Source organism: Pristis pectinata, chromosome 5 (genome assembly GCF_009764475.1).
Source record: "Pristis pectinata isolate sPriPec2 chromosome 5, sPriPec2.1.pri, whole genome shotgun sequence".
Classification (NCBI taxonomy): domain Eukaryota; kingdom Metazoa; phylum Chordata; class Chondrichthyes; order Rhinopristiformes; family Pristidae; genus Pristis; species Pristis pectinata.
The window spans coordinates 23,069,761-23,089,840 of NC_067409.1; positions in this window are offsets into that span (position 1 = coordinate 23,069,761).

Genomic DNA, 20,080 nt, shown 5'->3' on the forward strand with positions numbered 1-20,080 from the left:
TGGGTGTCACACAAAGGTCCACCTCAAAGGAGAGAAGTGAGGCAGAAAGGTTAAAGGGAGAATTCTAGAGCATGGGGCCTAGGTAGCTGAAGATAGGGACACAACTTGTGGGTTGAAAGGCCTCGTGGAAATTTGGACGTGAGGTAGAATGTTAAACTTGTTGGTGTTTCATTAATGAGCACATGTAGCTTGAATTCTAAAACCGAGCATGTTAGAAAGGGATACCTGCAACAGGAAGGGTACATGTGTCAACAGGTTAATGATCAACACCCTTTGTATCCTTGAAGGTCGATAGAATGTGCCAGCAGAACAAATACAGCTAAAAGCATGTAAAGCAGATATACACTGATGCGTTTTAATATTGTGTTCCATCATATATAAATACTGCTCTGTCTTGATGAGAACAGGATCACTCCCAACATGAAACGATTATTTCCTGCTACTCTTATAACTTTATACTGCTGTTCAGTTATGAAACTCAGTTCTAAATCTAATAAGATCTGTTCTACCTTTGCACCCATATAAAGTTTAACTCATTTTACCGCACATTAATCCACAGTAATCTTGAGTATAATTTTAATTGATGCGTGCTTTTAGTCTGTCTGTATTGATGTTGTACATGTTTAAAGCAAGATGGCCTGATGCTTTAAAGTTGTTGGAAATTCTCTGTTGAAACATTGTGAGAAACGAGTGGAAAGTGTTTAAAAAAGAACTGGCACATCATTTCCCAACTTACGTTGATCAAACCACGCCTTCTGTTCTGTTTTAGTACTTAAAAATCAGGTGTTATTGGTTTCTCCAGCTCCTTATATGCAGTGGAATGATGCTAAGACTGAGATATGGAATGGGGAGATTTCTTTTATTCACATTATCTATGGGTGTGATATTAAAGTGTGTCGGAGAGTTGATAACCCCACAGGAATGTCATGGGATTCTTCAGGGTTTAATTCCTGGACATTTCTGGAGAAAATAAATAGAAAATTATGAGTTTTATTTCATTATCTTTCAATATTCAATAATGGAGATGAAGGTATACAATCATTTGACTGGGCAGGGCAGTTGGAGAGGAGGTCATAGTCTAAAGGCTCCTGGAATCTATCCAATTAATGACTGTCACCCTACACCCATCTGAAGTGGTATTTGGAGACCTGTTATTTTTAGGTCTGACATTACCTCAATGAACTGCGGGCGCCATATCGCATCACTAACCTTTCTGCTTCACTTCTCTTTGAGGTAGAGACATAGAAACGTAGAAGAACTGCAGCACAATTCAGGCCCTTCGGCCCACAAAGCTATGCCGAACATGTCCCTACCCTAGAAATTACTAGGCTTACCCATAGTTTTCTATTTTTCTCAACTCCATGTACCTATCCAACAGTTTCTTAAAAGACCCTGTTGTATCAGCCTCCACCACCACTGCTGGCAGCCCATTCCACGCACTCACCACTCTCTGAGTAAAAAACTTACCCCTGACATCTCCTCTTACCTCTGACATCAAAAGTGAACCTTTGAGTGTCATCCACGGCTCAGCTGATTGCACTGTCACCTCTGACTCTATCAGTCAGAACTTTTCTAAATATTTAGTTGTCATTGTAATGGCATAAACGTGGATTTCACATAGCATGGTGGGCCACAAGCAGATCGACCTAACTAATCTGAAGAGTAGTTCAGTCTTTCCCTCTAAACTGCCAAATGATATTAAGGCATCATAGGCCTAGGCCAAAATAGTTACAAGTTGGTAGTGGGTAGTTAGAACCCCTAGGAGCCCATATTATCTGCAAACTGCTTCTGACTGGTGAAACAGTACCTGACTCCAATAATTCTAAGTTTGAAGTGCTGTTTCTTGAATGAAATAGAAGAATTAACAACACAGAACATTTTCTATGTTCTATATTCTAATTACATGAGTTTGTTGCAGAGATCAAACAAGCTGTGGCTGGTCTGTCCACTCAGAAGCTGGAGTTAATCAATAATAAAGAATGACTTTCCCATCCTGAAGAGAAACATGCCCATGTTGTGTCAGAATAGCAAGAAAGTACAGTCCACAGAGTTATACAACCCTCAAAAGATACTTCTAGTAAGATTAGTTGTGATTCAAAATCAGAGTCAGTAAGAGAAACCTGAGGGGGAAATATTCTATGCTGAACACTGGAAAGCAATGAAGGATCAAAGACCAGTAAGGATAACAACCATTCCCAAACCTCATGATCCCAGCATTTTCCCAACAACCACCAGACCTGATTCCAGAGCCTTTGTCTTCCTCTTCCAACTGATTTTTGATTAAAGAAAAACTGCATGACTTGATTCTAAGCTTACCTTTCAGTAATTTTGAAGCCATCCTTGTTTTCCTGCTTCCTTAGCTCATTTTGAATTAGGGAAACACAAAAGATTCTGAAGATGCTGGAATCTGGAGCAACACATACATAATGCTGGAGGAACTCAGCAGGTCAGGCAGCATCTATGGAGAGAAAGAAACAGTCGACGTTTCGGGTCGAGACCCTTCATCAGGACTGGAAAGGAAGAGGGCAGAACCCAAAGTGCCTTCTTCCCTTCCAGCCCAGATGATGGGTCTTGACCCAAAACGTCGACTGTTTCTTTCTCTCCATAGATGCTGCCTGACCTGCTGAGTTCCTCCAGCACTTTTTGTGAGTGTTGCTTTGAATTAGGGATCAAGATTTGCCTTTCCACACTTCTTTACATTTCTGTAAGGTTGACAATCAGAGAATTAAAGAAAGGCTTTGTGCATGGTAGGAGACCATTTTGCCAGTCCATGCTGGCTCCAGGGAAGAGCAATCAAGCTTGCCCAGTCCCTTTCCCTCTCCCCTGATTTTTTTTCCCCTTTCAGGAATTTATCCAGTTTTTCTGAATGACACAATTTAATATGACTCCACCAGGCATCCGTCTTCTCCCCCCACCCCATTCTCCCCCTCAAACCCCCTTGTCCCCCACTGATAAGATATTTATTTATTAGTCACATGTAGATCGAAACACACATTGAAATGCATCTTTTTGTGTTACTGAGAATGTGTCGGGGCAGCCCACAAGTGTCGCCACTCTTCCGGTGCCAACATAGCATGCCCACAGCTCCTAACCTGTATGTCTTTGAATGTGGGAGGAAACCAGAGCACCCAGAGGAAACCCACGCACACACACGGGGAGAACGTACAAACTCCTTACAGACAGCGGTGGGAATTGAACCCGGGTCGCTGGCACTGTAATAGTGTTACGCTAACCGCTGCACTGCCATGCCCTCTATAGAACTGTTTTTACTGATGTTACTTTTGTTTAGTTTTTAATCAATCATTTTCTTTCTGTGACTGCTCTGGCAATGGGAACATTTTCTCTCTATCTACTCTGTCCAGACAAACAGAGGTCTCTGCTCCTGAAAGGGAAGAGTTGGCTCTTTCCTGTGGATGTGAGATTGATCACTCTTCCTCGTAGTCATGATCTGAGGTTAAGGACTCATTCCCAGCATCCACTAGCACATTACTGATTGAAGCCTGCACACAGTTACATGAGTTAGTCACTTGCATATGAATTTGTATTTCAGTCTTTTCATTAACATGATCCCATCCCTTGTGTATAAAATCATGAGGGCTATGGATAGGGTGAACACACTCAGTCTGTCTCCCAGGGCTGGGGAATCTGGAACTTAGAGGGCACAGGTTTGAGGTGAGAGGAGAAAGATTCAATAGGAACTTGAGGGACAACCTTTATGCACAGAGGGTGGTATGTATGTGGGATGAGCTGCCAGAGGAAGTGGTTGAGACAGGCACAATAACAACTTTTAAAAGTCAGTTTCACAGGTATATGGATAGGAAAGGTTTAGAAGGTTATGGTTCAAATGCTGGCAAATGGGACAAGCTTGGAATGGCATCTTGATCAGCATGGACCAGTTAGGGCAAAGACCCTGTTTCTGTGCTGTATGACTCTATGACTCTTTGGTTAGTTATTTGTAGAAAATGTCTTTGGTTATTTCAAGTAATATAGTTATTGTATGCTCTTTGCTTCAATGGATCAGGGTCCCTTCCGGTGTCTGATGGAAAATAAAGAAAAAGGAGCCATTTGTGTCCCATAATGCTTCCACTGTCAAATGGCATGCAGTACCACCCTCCTCCTACTCACATCGTGCCTGGAGAATGCAACAGTTTACATTGCAGATGACAGAAAGGACAGAAGACTGTCATGTACAACAGAAAGCTGACAAATATCAGTTCTGCACACACTTCTCATTTCTTGGAGAAATTACACAATAACATTTTGGTTCACCATACAGTGAAGAATCTCTTTCAGAAGGACAAAGTAAAGACAGATGCAGAAAGAAGAATGGGTGTGCATGACGATAACGGTTGAGTGGCCATGAATGCAGGGGATCGGTGCATATCAGTTGTAACTTGCTGACAATTTGTGCAGGGCTGATTTCACAGGGATGAGATTACAAGTTAATTGAAAGAGTCGCCTGTGACTGACTGATGCACTAATTCTTCCTGGCTTCAAGTCTCTTTTATCCACTTGTTCCTCTTTATCATTCCCTTCGTACAATGGGCTCTCCTCCTCCTGCTACATGTACCCTCTGTTTGTCTTACAAATCAATGCAATATCCTATGATCTTGAAGGCACTCACAAGGCTATACGGTTTTGGCATATTTAACACTAATCTGATTACAGCATGTGTTTTATTGTCATGACTCATTGATGAACATAGCTGAAATGAGTAGCTCTTAATTGATTTAATGAGGAGATCCTTAACATCTGCCAACATTGAGATGTACCTAGAATAGAACTCATTGCAATTCATTTGAAGCTCTGTCATGGGACCCAAATGAACTCAGCTGCCCTCTGCAATCCACATGCACTTGTGAATATTTCCTTAGAAGTCTCACATCACTGAGTCTAGTTGAATGTATAGCAGAGTGAATAAGTGAGAGATTTGGGGTGCAAAAGAGTTAGTTTGAGGTTGGGTCAATTAGTGAATTATATCCTAGGTTTTCCACTGACTGGTGAACTATCAGACTCCCTGGTCAATTCCTCTCTCAGCCTTCAAAAATTGCAGGGAGTTGTGAACGCAGCCCAGTCAATCACACAAACCAGCTTTACCTCCGTTGACTTTGTCTACACTTCCCCTGCCTCGGGAAAGCAGCCAACGTAATCAAGGACCCCTCCCACCCCGGTCTTTCTCTCTTCTCCCCCTCCTGTCAGGCAAAAGACACAAAAACTTGAGAACAAGTACCACCAAACTCAAGGACAACTGTTGTCGGAGACACAAGAGACTGCAAGTGCTGGAATCTGGAGCAACACAAAAGGTGCTGGAGGAACTCAGCAGGTCAGGCAGCATCTGTGAAGGGAAATGGACAGTCGACATTTCGGATCAAGACAATGGACTCCAGATGAAAGCTCATTCACAAGCATTTGAGAACTATTAAGCATATATTCAGTAAAGTTTAAATGTTTTAAAACTTAAGATAATAGATATTGACATCAGGAAACAACTAATGTAAACCAAATTAATTATATTTAAAAAAAGAAAATTATTTTGCACTTACTCCTCCAGCCAATTCTCTCCCTTGAATTAGTGGGTCATCTGGATTTGCACCAGGCTAACTTGGTACAGGTTTAGAAGAAGATTTCCTTGCCCATGAGAAAATTTCTTTGGGAGATTTGGGTCACTGAGTCTGGGTGAGAGAGTGGCTGAGAGAGTGAGCGTGGTTGATTTCCCATGCTGGGAAATCTGGGGAACTTGGCATTTCGCAACTGGACATCAAGGATTCCAATGGTAAAGCACAGTTGTTTCAACAGCAAAGATCAGATGTGCCGACAATGAGACTTTGGCCTCTGCTTCAGAGTCCTAAGCATCTGCACAGTTGTGCAGTTAAGCAGAAGACCCACCAACAACTTGCAATGCAGGAGTCAGGCAGCAACCCAGAACTAGTTAAGGACACCTTCCTTATCTTTCCTCAACATTCTCAGTCCTGATGCAGGGTCTTAACCAGAAACGTCGACCATCCCTTTGCCTCCACTAATGTTGCTTGACCCACTGAGTTCTTTCAGTAATATACTTTTTGCCATTAATTGAAGCTGCAGAACTTGGTTCTCATCTCCCCCCCTCACGGTCCCAGAGTCATGACTTGAGATGGATAGGGAAGACAAAATCACTTCCTTGGAGTTTCATGCACCACTTGACTGCTCAGATATTAAATTAGGCCTCGGTGCAACTTACACGGAGAAAGCTAATTCCGGTCATTCTATGTTCATTTTCGAGATCTGTGCCCTGCTGGCCAGGCTATTATTTATTGCCCATTCACAACTGCCTTTGAGAATATGGTGGTGAACCACCTTCTTGAACTGCGACATTCCTTCTGACGAAGGTACTCCCAAAGTACTGTTAGGGGAGGGAGTTTCAGGATTTAGACACAGTGACCAGAAATATGTTTCCAAGTCACAATAATGTGCATCTTGAGGGGAAACCTGCTGATAGGATCTTCTCATGCCCCTGTCAGCCTTGTCCATCTTGCTGGTAGAAGTTGCAGGTTTTGGAGGTTTTGTCAAATTTATTATGTGGCTCATTTACTGAAAAAATATTAGTATCTAACATCTTTCTAAATGATATTGTTTGCCCAAGGTCATCCATCTCTTACATTAAACCAGAACTAATTTTACATTGCCATTTGCAAACATATATGTGCAGATTTGACATCAAATTAAATGGGGAGCATTTAGTATCACTGCATGTTAAAAATTAGGTGCCCCATAATGAATCAATGCACAGTACCTGGGCAGGGCAAACACCATGCCTTTTCCCTCCACTTGAAGTCATTTTTTTTTTGAGGCACCTCACTCAAAATCTTGGGCTGATCCTCTGTTAGATTAGTCAGACAAGTCACTCAAACTTACACACCATTTAATACTTTCCTTCTATCCCATTGCCAAGTCTATTGGTGGACATCATCCAGTCTCTGCTCTTCAAAGGCTGGATTCAAAACTCCCAAAGCTTCTCCTGGATCCAATAGGATTTTTGTGGTACTGGGAGTTATATTCAGCTGAAAACAGTCGGCATGTAATTGAGGTGATGCTGAGAATTACAACAGGAATCATCATTAGAGAGACTCATTTAGCAGAAATCTAGTTCTCACCAATCATAATGTCAGGCAAGGTGGCTTTGTGGAATTGCTTATTATTAAAAATCATCTGATTCAACCAGCTTGGTCAATGAACCAGCAGTCCAAGAAAATCACATGTGGCTTCTCAGTCTGTGCTGTGTTGATGGAAGGCTGGGGAGGAAGGAGGAGATGGAAGAACACCACATTTGTCCTCTGTGTGTCTTGGTCTGTTCAACAAGTGGTTTGTCTTACAGTGTGCACTGAACGTGAAAAATCAGAACAGGATCAAGATTATCCTTAACACCAATAATTCTTTCCTATCTCCAAACACTTCAACCTGCAATATGTTCTGGGTCAGAGTGTGGAGTACATTGCACATCCCAAAAGTTAGCTTTTTGATAGGTACAAAAAGAGAACTTGCAGGGTGATGATAATGTTCTCAGAGGTATGTTAAGAAGTCAAGGCAGTCTGACTGAAATGCGGCAGTCAAAAGCCATCCTTTCCTCATAGCACGCTCCATAGAGCTCCACACTTCCAGGGAGTAATATGCTGCATTTAAGGCATAATTTTAATTGAAAGTAGGCACAGCTACTGTGTGTAGAACGGTGGCTAGATTCTCAGTACACATCTGTGATCGTTTTCTTCATTATAATTACCATATCCAGTCTTTTAATAACAACCACTTCAGTTTGATCTAATTCTGAAAATTGTTCTTCAGTGCAACCATTTCCTTTCTTTTTGAACTGTGTGGTTTAATCATCCCTAATGAATAGCTCTGAGGTTACCCAAACTACCTTTAATGATTATTTCAAAAATGTTTTGGTTTTGAGAAATTTGAAACATCTTGGAAACAACTCCAGGATTTTGTCTGCAAACATTAGCACTCACTTCTTGGAACCACTCTCCAAACCTTCCTGGAGGCACTGCAAGCAAGATTGTTCCTTTTACAATCCTTCTGACAGAATTACAATGTCTCCATGAATACACTGAGACACAACAAATATACTGTATATCCAAAGAGGGAGGGGTTGATTTACAGGACACCACTCTATGTACATGTTAAAGCTATAAGTTCTCTGTGCAAATTGAAATGTCTGTTGAACTATTACATTGTTGGAAAGCAGGCACACCATATGATTCTCCTGTCTAATAAGATCACAATGGAGAAAACAGGATGTTCCGTGCTTAAAGGTACATGAAAAGAATGGTTAATCTAAGGGGTTGTTTCCCATTAGGAATCAACAGGACCTTCAAATCAGCTTCTCTATAAAGGTCTGTTGCATATTAGACAGTATTTCAAAATTAATCATTATGTCTATGGGGTAGAATTGTGTCCTTTGTTGTTATATATGAACAGTTATATTGGCTGGCAATCTGACATAAAATTTAAAAAAGCCTGAAATGTTTCTTTCTTCACATGTGATCCCTGATCAGCTAGGTATTTCCAGCATTTTTGTTTTCATTGCATGATGCAGTTGTGTATGCGCATTGAACTCTGCCACTAAAGTTTGGTACCATTTACATCTTGAGCGCAATGCATATGCATGACTATTCTGCACATTTAGTGCCTCCAACCAGAGTTGAATTTCTACCCCAGTGGGTTCATTGGAACTGATCTTCCAAAATTCTTTAGATACTGGAACAGTCCGCTTGGATTGGCAAGTAACAACTGTAACATTGCTGTTGAAGGAAGGAGGATAAGAGAAAATAGAGAACCACCTGCCAGCTGGCCTGAGATCGGTGGTCAAGAAAGCACTGGAATTCATTGTTAAGGAAGTGGCAACAGGGTGTTGAGGAATCCATAATATGATTTTCTGAAAGGGTAATTCATATCTTTAGGGGCTGTAGCTAGCAGGAAAGAGAGAATGTATCATATTTGGATTTTCAAAAGGCAATTGGCAAGGTATCATGAAAACATTATTACACAAAATAAATTCTCATGAGGTTGGGTTAAAACGTCAGCACTAGTGGAAGAAGAGAAATGGATAATTGGAATAAATGTGGTATTTTCAGGCTGTCAGACCACTGAGTCAGTACAGCCTTTGGTCAATTGAGAAAAAGGTTATCTGAAGAGCAAGACCTCTGCTCTGGAACAAAGCTCATTATCCACTGTGCAGCATTGTTCCCTGTCCTCCTATATGTTTCTGAGATCTGATTACTTACAGCAGACACATTAGGGCACTGGAAAAATGCCACCAATAATGCCTTTGAAAAATCCTCCAAGTTCACTTGAAGGACAAGCCAATGTCAATGTCTTGTCCTAGGCCAACACGCCCAGTACTGAGGGCCTAGTCACCCTCATTCACTTGTGTTGGGCAAGCTACGTCATTCACAATCTTGATACCAGACGCCCAAAGCAGACACTCAATTCCGAGCTCCATGATGGAAAGAGATTTCCAGATTTCCTCATGACACAGAAAGGGACCATTCAGCCCATTGAGTTTGTGCCAGCTGATAGAGCAATCACATTCCTCCACTAATTTTCCCCGTAACATATTCTCTTCACATTCCCAACAATCTAGCAGCCGCCTACACTAGTCACAATTTACAATGGCCAATTAACTACCAACCCATAGGTCTTTGGGACGTGGGAGGAAACTCACACGGTCAAAGGAAGAACATGCAAGCTCCACACAGACAGCACCTGAGGCTGGAGACATGAGGCTCTGCTAACTGTGCTACCATGCCACTCTGAGTCGGCAGAAAATTCACAGACAAACTCTAAGCCTCCTTGCACTTGACTCTTTTTTTTATATACAAAATAAACTTTATTCATAATAAAAGACAAACTATATACAATTACAAAACAGTGCAAACCTTTACATTCTTGTACAGATGTTTCATTAGTGTTACCTTTTTTTATATAGAAAACAGCACTGATGCCACATGTGTGGCTCCCTGGAAACTACCAGGTCCCGTATTTACAATATGTAGGGGCTTTCTCGCATGTCCCCACCCCTCCCTCTCCAGTGGCAGAAGAACCCTAAACTGTAATCCTTCCCCACTGAGCCTTTGCGTTGACTGCGCCCAGCTTCAGTGCATCCCTCAGCATGTACTCCTGAAGCCTGGAATGTGCCAGCCGGCAGCATTCCCCTACGGACATCTCACAGTGCTGGAAGACCAGCAAGTTTCGGGCAGACCAAAGAGCGTCTTTCACCGAGTTGATGACCTTCCAGCAGCAGTTGATGTCCGTCTCTGTGTGTGTCCCTGGGAACAGCCCGTAGATCAGAGAATCCTCTGTTACACTGCTGCTGGGGATGAACCGTGACAAGGACCCTTGTATCTTTTGCCACACCCTCCTCGCAAACCTACAGCCCGCAAAGAGGTGGGTGACCATCTCGTCCCCAGCGCAGTTCTCTCGGGGGCAGCGCGTGCTGGGAGTGAGGTTCCAACCATACAGGAAGGATCTGACTGGGAGGGCCCCTCTCACCGCCAGCCAAGCGAGGTCTTGGTGCTTGTTGGTGAGTTCTGGCGATGAGACATTCTGCCAGATGGTCTGGACAGTCGGCTCAGGGAACCACCCCACAGTGTCCATTGAGTCCTTCTCCTGCAGTGCCTGCAGGATGTTCCGTGCTGACCACTGCCTGATGGACTTGTGGTCAAAGGTATTGGTCTGGAAGAATTTTTCCATGAAGGACAGGTAGCGTGGCAGCGTCCAGCTGACTGGGATGCTGTGTGGCCACGGGACCAGGCCTGTCCTTCGCAACAGCAGGGGCAGGTAGAACCTCAGTACATAGTGACACTTGGTGCCCACATACTTGGGTTCCACGCACAGCCTGATGCAGCCACAGACGAAGGTGGTCATCAGGAGGAGGGCGACATTGGGGACACCTTTACCCCCATTGTCCAGGGACTTGTGCATGGTGGCCCATCGGACCTGCTCCATCCTGGGAATCTCTGAGCTATGAATCCTCAGAATGTGAAGGAAGAATCTGGGTGGAATGCCTCAATGCCATGCATCAGGAGCACACAGAGGCTCGGGGTGAGCAGTGGAAGGAGCATACGATCTCACAAACTACCCACCACTTGGTCCGCCAGCCACCACCTGCCCCATATGTGGGAGAGTCTGGTGTCCATACATTGGTCTCATTAGTCACTGAAGAAACCACAAAACTGTAATGGAAATAAGTCGTCCACGATCTTGAGTGACTGCTTAAATTAAAAATTAGTGTGGTACCTCAAAGGATCCCAATTCAAGCTACAACTGTTTACAGAATATATTAATGACTAAGTTGAAGGGACTGAGTGTAATGTATCCATGTTTGCTGATAATACAAAGCTTGGTGGTAAACAAAGCTGTGAGGCAGGTGTCAAAAAGTCTATGAAGGGATATAGACAGGTTAAGTGACTGAGTGAGAATGTGGCAGATGGTGTACAACATGGGGAAATATGAGGTTTCACACCGTTGTTAAAAGAATAGGAGGAGCGAATATTTTTAAATGGTGAGGAACTATTAGAAGTCATAGATCAAGAGGATTTGCTTGTTCTGTAAACAAAAGTGAAAATTACAAATGTTATATCCTGGTTCAAGAAAGGATTTGGGGATAAATTCAATAACTACAGAGCAGTCAGTTTAACAATCATGCCTGACTAATTTGTCAGAGATTTCTGATGATGTAACAGAGAGGCTTGATGAAGGGAATACAGATGATGTGATATATATTAACTTCCAAACAGTGTTTGTTAACTAGCATAATAAACTTGATACCAAGATTGAAGCCTATGGAATAAAAGGAACTGCAGCACCATGGATGGCAAAGTAATAGCAATGAAGCTATTCAATTTTCTGACTGACAGGATACGTAAGTGGAGTTCTCTGGTGGTTGGTACTGGGACGGCTGTTGTTTTCAATATATATTAATGACATGGACTTGTTTGGACAGGGTACGGTTTCTAAATTTGCATGTAATCCAAAACTTGGAGGTGGAGTGACCTGTGAAGAGAGTAGTAAGACTTCAAAATGATGTAAACAGGGCGGTGGTATGGGTGAACAGACAGCAGTTGAAATTTATTGTTGAGAATTGTCATGTAGGATGAATGGGAAGAAGCAAGCTAAAGTAAAGTGCATAATTCCTACAGGAACAGATAGATCTGTGGGTATGTGTGCACAGATAGCTGAACATGGTAAACAGGTTCAGAAAGTGATTATGAAAGCTAATGGAAGCATATGACATTGTGGGTCTTATAAATAAAGACAAGAGATCAAGATTAAGGAAGTCATGATGAACCTTGGTATTATTAAGAGGGATCTTGGGGTCCAAGTCCATAGCTCTTTGAAAATGGCTCCACAAGTGGATAGGGTAATAGAGAAGGCATATGGCATGCTTACCTTTACTGGTCGAGGCATTGAGTTCAAAAGTCAGAAGGTGATGTTGCAGCTTTATAAAACTCTGGTTTGGCCGCATCTGGAATATTGCATTCAATTCTGGTCGCCCCATTATAAGAAGGATGTGGTGACTATGGAGAGGGTTCAGAAGAGGTTTACCAGGATGCTGCCTAGATCAGAGGGCATGTGCTATTAATGACAGTTTGGACAAACTCAGGTTGTTTTCTCTGGAATGGAGGAGGCTGAGGGGAGACCTGATAGGTTTGTAAAATTATGAGAGGCATAGATGGAGTAGATAGCTGGTATCGTTCACCAAGCGTTGAAGTGTCTAATGCTCAAGGGCATGCATTTATAGTGAGAGGGGAAAAGTTCAAAGGAGATGTGCCGGGCAAGGTTTTTACACAGAGAGTGGTGGGTGCCTGGAATGCGCTGCCAGGGGCGGTGGTGGAGGCAGATACGATAGAGGCATTTAAGAGGCTCTTAGACAGGCATATGAATATTGCAGAGAATGGAGGGATATGGACAATGTGTGGACAGAAGAGATTAGGTGTCATTAGCTTAGTTAATTTAGCACAACATTGTGAGCCAAAGGGTTGGTTCCTGTGCTGTACTGTTCTATGTTATGTGTAACATGCTGGTTTGGCCACAGCTAGCATAACATGTCCTGCTCTGTGGGCCATCCCTCGGGAAAGATGTAACAGCCATAGAATCACACGGCACAGAAACAAGCCCTTCAGCCCATCATATCAATTCTAACCACCAAATACCTAGTTATGCTAATCCCATTCACCAGCACTTGATCCGTAGCCTTCTGTGCCTTGGCGATTCGTGTGCTCGTCTGGATACTTCTTAAATATTGTGAGAGTTTCTGCCTCCAACACCCCCTCAGGCAATGCGTTCCAGATTGCAACCACCTTTGGAGTGAAAAAGTTCTTCCTCAGATCCCCTCAATTGCTCTTACCCCTAAATTCATGCCCTCTCATTTCAAACACCTCTTCTATGGGGAAAAGATTCCTACCATCTATCTTATTTATGACCTCATGGTTTTTTTTACCACTGTCAGGTACCCCATTAACCTCCTCTGTTTCAGATTTATTAAAATAATACCAGGAATGAAGGATTTCAGTATGAGAGTTGTGGATACAGCTCAGTACATTGCAGAAACCAGTCTCCCTCCATGGACTCTGGCTATACTTCTCACTGCCTTGGTAAAGCAGCCAACATAATCAAAGACCCCACCCACTCTGAACATTCTCTCTTCAATCCCCGCCCCCCGCCATCTGGCAGAAGATTCAAAAGCCTGAAAGCATGAACCATCAGGCTCAAGAACAGCTTCTATCCCACTGTTATAAGACTATTAGACGGTCCCTTAGTATGACAAAATGCTGTTGACTTCATAATCTACCTCTACCTCACAATCTACTAGGCACCTTACTGTCTGCCTGCACACTGTAACTGTAACACTTTATTCAGCATTCTGTTATTGTTTTTCCCTTGTCCTACCTAGATGTGCTGATGTGATGAAATGATCTGTATCGATGGCACGCAAAACAAAGTTTTTCACTGTACCTCGGTACATGTGACAATAATAAACCAATTTACCAATTTACTTGGAACAGAAGAGGCTCAAGTGGCATGAAAATAATGATGAGTATAGGCGGAGTAGGCATTCCTATCAGCCGCGCAGTCAAGGACCGGGGCATAGGATGAAGGTGATCAGCAAAAGAACCAAAGCTAGCACAAGAAAAAAGTTTTTACACGCCAAGTAATCAGAGTCTGGAGCACACTGCCAGGTTAGTAATGGAGCACATGCACTTCAAGCATTCAAAAGGGAGACAGAAAAGTATCTGAAAGTAAATAAATTGCAGAGCTCTGGGGCAAGGACAGGAGAATGGGACGAGTTGGATTTACACAGAGCTGGTATCAACCCAGTGAACTGAATAGCCTCCTTCCATGGTATAACCATTCTATTATTCTGAGGAGTGACAGTTTAAGTGGCATACTGTGGATTTCAACAGCTGATCAGTGTGCAGCTAGGTGCATTGCTGGAATTACCAGCACTATACAAAGTCTGGTCCTCACATAAGGAAATCCTGGTTTCAAATAAAGAGCACTGAATTAACATTAAGTGTATATCCAACAGCTCATTTGCAGTATAGAGGGCACTTGCTCCGTGCCACTCAACTATTCAAGAACAATGCTTGCTCTCACTTTAAATAACTCTGCTGACTGGGCTGGTTTGAGGTTGAAATCTTCCCTGCACAACATTTTAAAATTATATGAATCAGTAAAGCAGTGGTACTGTTATTGGACCAGACAGTCTAAGGGATTGGTCTGATGATGTGAAGGTGCAAGTTTAGATCTCAGCATCGTGGCTGGAGAATTCAAACTCAATAGGGCAGGCACGGTAGTGTAGTGGTTAGCATAACGCTATTACAGTGCCAGTGACCCAGGTTCAATTCCGGCCACTGTCTGTAAGGAGTTTGTACGTTCTCCCCGTGTTTGCGTGAGTTTCCTCCGGGTGCTCCTGTTTCCTCCCACGTTCCAAAGACGTACGGGTTAGGAAGTTGTGGGCAAGCTATGTTGGCGCCGAAAGCGTGGCGACACTTGCGGTCTGCCCCCAGAACACTCTACGCAAAAGATGTATTTCACTGTGTGTTTCGATGTATATGTGACTAATAAAGATATCGTACATTTTAAAATAAATCCACAATAGAAAGATGGTATCAACAATGAGGACTATGAAGCCACTAGATTATCACAAACTTCCACTTGCTTTACTAGACAAGGAAGTCTGCTGTCTTTACTCTGGTCTGGCATTTGTTTGACTCCAGACCCACATCAAATATCATCAACATGGATGTCAGTAAGGCCTTTGACAAGGTCCCACATGGACTGTTTGAATGAAGGGTCTTGGACACGAAATGTTAACTGGTTTCTCTTTCTGTGCTGCTTGACTAGCTGAGTTCCTGCAGCATATCTGTTTTTGTTTCAGATTCCAACATCTGCAGTTTTATTTGTTTTGAAGGCTGCTCCAAAAAGTTAGAATTTAAGGCAAGTTGGATCCAAAGTTGAGTTGGTAATAGAAGACAGAGAATGATAGCGGAGAGTTGCTTTTATGATTGGGAGCCTGTGACCAGTGGTATTCCACAGGGATTGGTGCTGAGACCCTTATTATTTGTTACATACATTAACAACTTGGATGTGAATGTGAAATATAATTAGCAAGTTTGTAGCTGACACGTAAATTGTGAGAAAGATAGTCATGGGTTACAAAACAGCTGATGCATTTTGGGAGGTCTAATAAGGGCAAAATATACCATGAACAGTGGGGCCTGAGGGAGTATTGACAAACAGAGGGATCTTGTTATACATCCATAGATCCCTAAAGGTGGCAGCACAGGCAGATAGGGTGGTAAAGAAGGCATAAGGGATGCTTGCCTTCATTGGCCAGAGCATGGGATATAAGAGCAGGAAAGTCTTGGTGGAACTTTATGAAACATTTGTTAGCCCACAGCTGAGGTATTGTATGCAGTTCTAGTCCCCACTCTATAGGAAACATGTGATTGCACCGGAAAGAGTGCAGAGGAGACTCACCAGGATGTCACCTGGGCTGGAGCATTTCAGATATGAGGAGAGACTGGATAGGTGGGGTTTGCTTTCTTTGGAATGGAAGGAACTGAGAGGGCTCCTGAAAGAAGTATCCAAAATTGTCAGAGGCGTTAGATGGGGTGGATGGTGAGAAACTTTCCCTATAACAGAGACATCAAAGCCAGAGATGATAGGTTTAAGTAACATTGCAAGAGGGGATGTGAGGATTATTGTTTCATTCAGAGACTGGTTGCAATCTGGCATGCACTGCCTGAGAAGGCAGTGGAAGGAGGTACTCTCTCAGCATTTACAATGTATCAGGATGAGTACTTGAATGACTAAGACATAGGAAGCTAAGGATCAGATATTGGTAAATGGGATTAGTACAGAGTCACAGAGTCATAGAGTTATACAGCATGGAAACAGGTCCTTTGACCCAATTTGTCCATGCTGACTGAGTTAGTCACATTTACCTGTGTTTGGCTCATATTCATCTAAACTTTTCCTATCCATGTACCTGTCCAAATGTCTTTTGAATGTTGTAATTGTACCTGCCTCTACCACTCCCTCTGGCAGCTCGTTCCATATACCCACCACCCTCTGAGTCAAAAAACCTGCTCCTTAGGTCCTCTTCCTCGTCTCACCTTAAATCTATGCCCCCTAGCTTTACACTCCCCTACGCTGAAAAAACACTGTGACCTTCCACCTTAAATATGCCCCTCATGCCCCTCTATAAGTTCATCCCTCAGCCTCCTTCACTCCAGGGAAAATATTTCCAGTCTCTCCTTATAAATTAAGCCCTCCAGTCCTGGCAACCTCCTTGTGAATCTTTTCTGCAACATCTCTAACTTAATCACATCTTTTCTATGGTATGGTGACCAGAACTACACACAATATTCCAGGTGCGGTCTCACCAACTTCTTGTACAGCTGTAACATGACGTCCCAGCTCAAGGATTGTGTTCCTATGCACTTCCTGCCTAATTAGTTAGCTCACCCTGGATCCCATTTGGTTTCACCTTCCAGACCAGTCTACCATGTGAGACCTTGTCAAAAGCCTTGCTAAAATCTATGTAGACAACATCTATCACCCTGCCCCCATCGATCCTCTTGGTCACCTTTCAAAAAACTCAATGAAATTCACGAGACATGATTTCCCACGCACAAGATCATGCTGACTATCCCTAAGAAGTCCTTGCCCCTCCAGTAACTTTCCCACCACTGATGTTAGGCTCACCGGCCTGTAGATCCATGGCTTGTCCTTGCAGCTCTTCTTAAATAGGGACCTAACATTAGCTACCCTCTAATCTTCTGACACCTCACCCATGGCTAAGGAAGATACAAAAATCTCTTCCAGGGACCCAGTAATTTCTTCTCTTGCTTCCCACAACATCCTAGGATACAGTTGTTGAGGCCCTAGGGTTTTATTCGCCTTTATGCACCTCGAATCTACCAACACCTCCTCTTTTGTCATATCATCCTGTTTCAAGACATCACTATTCTCCTCCCTGAACCCCTGGCTTCCTTGACCTTCTCCATGGTAAATGCAGATGAGAAATATTCATTTAAGACCTCACACATCTCCTGTGGCTCCACACATAAATGACCACACTAAAATCCTTTCAGGGACATATTCTCTTCCTAGTCACCCTTTTGACTTTAGTATACTATTACAATCTTATAGGATTTTCCTTTACCTTAATCCGCCAAGAATACCTCATGTCCTCTTTTTGCCCTCCTGATTTCCCTCTTGAGTGTATTCCTACTTCCCTTGTACTCCAAGGGATTTACTTGATCCCTGTTGCCTATAATAACGTATGCTTCCTTCTTCCTGACCAGAGCCTCAATATCCCTTGTCAGCCAGGCTTCCCTAATCTTGCTAGCCTTGCCCTTCACTCTAACAGGAACATGTTGACCCTCAACTCTCCTTATCTCACTTTTAAAAGTCTCCCACTTTCCAGAGACCCCTTTACTTGCTAACAGTCTCTTCCAATCAACCTTTGCAAGGTCCTGTCTAATGCCAAAAAAAAATCAGCCTTAACTCAATTTAGGACATTAACTTATCTCTTTCCATAACTATTTCAAAACTAATACCATTGTGGTCACTAGTGCCAAAGTGTTTCCCTACTGACACATCAGCCACTTTCCCAGCCTCATTTCCTAAGAGGAAGTTGAGTGTCACCACCTCTCTCTTGAGAAAACTTTTCCAGTCACACTTAACAAATTCTGCCTCATCTAATCCCTTAGCACTACATGTGTCCTAGTCAATATAAGGGAAGTTAAAATCACCTCCTATTACAACCATATTATTCCTACAGCTATCTGTGATCTCTGTACGTATTTGCTCCTCTAATTCCAGTTGACTACTGGGGGGGGGCCTATAGTTCAATCCCATCAAAATAATCACCCCTTCTTATTCCATATAGCCTCACTGGGCGTTTTCCCAGGAATATCCTCCCTAAGTACTGCCGTGATGTTCTCCCTAATCAAAAATGTAAATTCCTCTCCTCTCTTACCTTCACCTGTGTCACACCTGTTACATGTGTACCCTGGAACATTCAGCTGCCAGTCCTGTCCATCCCATAATCATGTTTCTGTAATAGCTATAATATCACAATCCCATGTAGCTATCCATGCCCTGAGCTCATTTGCCTTACCTGTCAGTCTATTGTATTAAAATAAATGCAGGTTAGCTGACCAGTCCTTCCTCGCTCCCTGTGCTGCCCCTGCCTGTCCTGTCTACTGGTCTTACTCACCATAATTTCTATATTTTCCTCAAATTTCTCATCTGCCACACTACTACTTTAGGCCTCACTGCCCTGACAGACTAGTTTTAACTCTCCCGAGTAGCTCTAGCAAATTCCCCTGCCAGGATATTGGTCCCTCTCCAGTTCAAGTGCAATCCATCCCGATTGTACAGGTCACCTTTGCCCCAGAAGAGTTTCTAATGTTCCAATTTCTCCCTCTTGTTCTAGTTCCTAAGCCACACATTTATCTGCTCTGTCCTCTTATTCCTACTATCACTAACACATGGCAGTGGGAGTAATTCAGGGATCACAACCCTGGAGGTCCTGCTTTTTAACCTTCTGCCTAACTCCCTATATTCACGCTGTAGTACCTCATCCTTCTTTCTACCCACGTTGTTGGTACCAGTGTGTACCTTATATAGGTGAGTACTTGATAGCCAGCATGGACATAGTAGACTGAATGGCCTGCTTCTGTGCTGTATGATTCTATTGCTTTATAGCTCTATAAATAGCGTAGCATGTTATTCTGTGCAAGGATAATTAAGGATTAACAAGAAATTTGCCCTCACTTGTGTCGCTCACAACCTGTGAACAGATAAGGAAAATAATTGCTACCTTTGTATTTTGACTTCAATGGACCCGCATATCAGGAGGAAAGTTATGAAGGTAACCAATACTCTTGCTCCCATTCAGCCCTAATGGCCAAGGTCAAATTTCTAGTCCAATATCAGTACCTATTACACGATGTTTAGCAACATTTCAAAGTCCAGTGTATGCATAAATTAGCCAACTCAACCACTACTGCAATAATCATATAGGTCTTAATTTGCATTTCAAAAGAATAAGTGTTTGGAAACGTTTGATGAGAATTGGAAAAGAATTAAATATATTCCTATAATTTACCTGAACTGTTTATGCACCTGGCACTCTCTCCCCAACCCAACCACATTTTGTTCTAACGTTTTTCTAAAGAGCCATGCAGATTTCATCTCCATTATTGCACAAAACCAACCGAGGCAAAAGGAAAGATATAGAAAAAAAAAACATCAGAGCTATTTGCTAATTGTCTTTTCCTGCTGTAGCCATAGCAATCCCGGCTGCCAGACACCACTGCATTGTGGCAGACAAACAGTGCACACACTACAGTCTTTCAGTCACAGTGAATGACCGCAAAAGAAAGAGAATAGAAAGCATTCAGGCAACTTGTGACATCAACTCAATGCAGTACCTTTCAGCAGCATTTTAAAAATAGCAGTTAATTTAACTCTAAACAAAAGACAAAGGGGGTGGGGAGTGGTCGGGGAAGTGAGGATTAGGGGA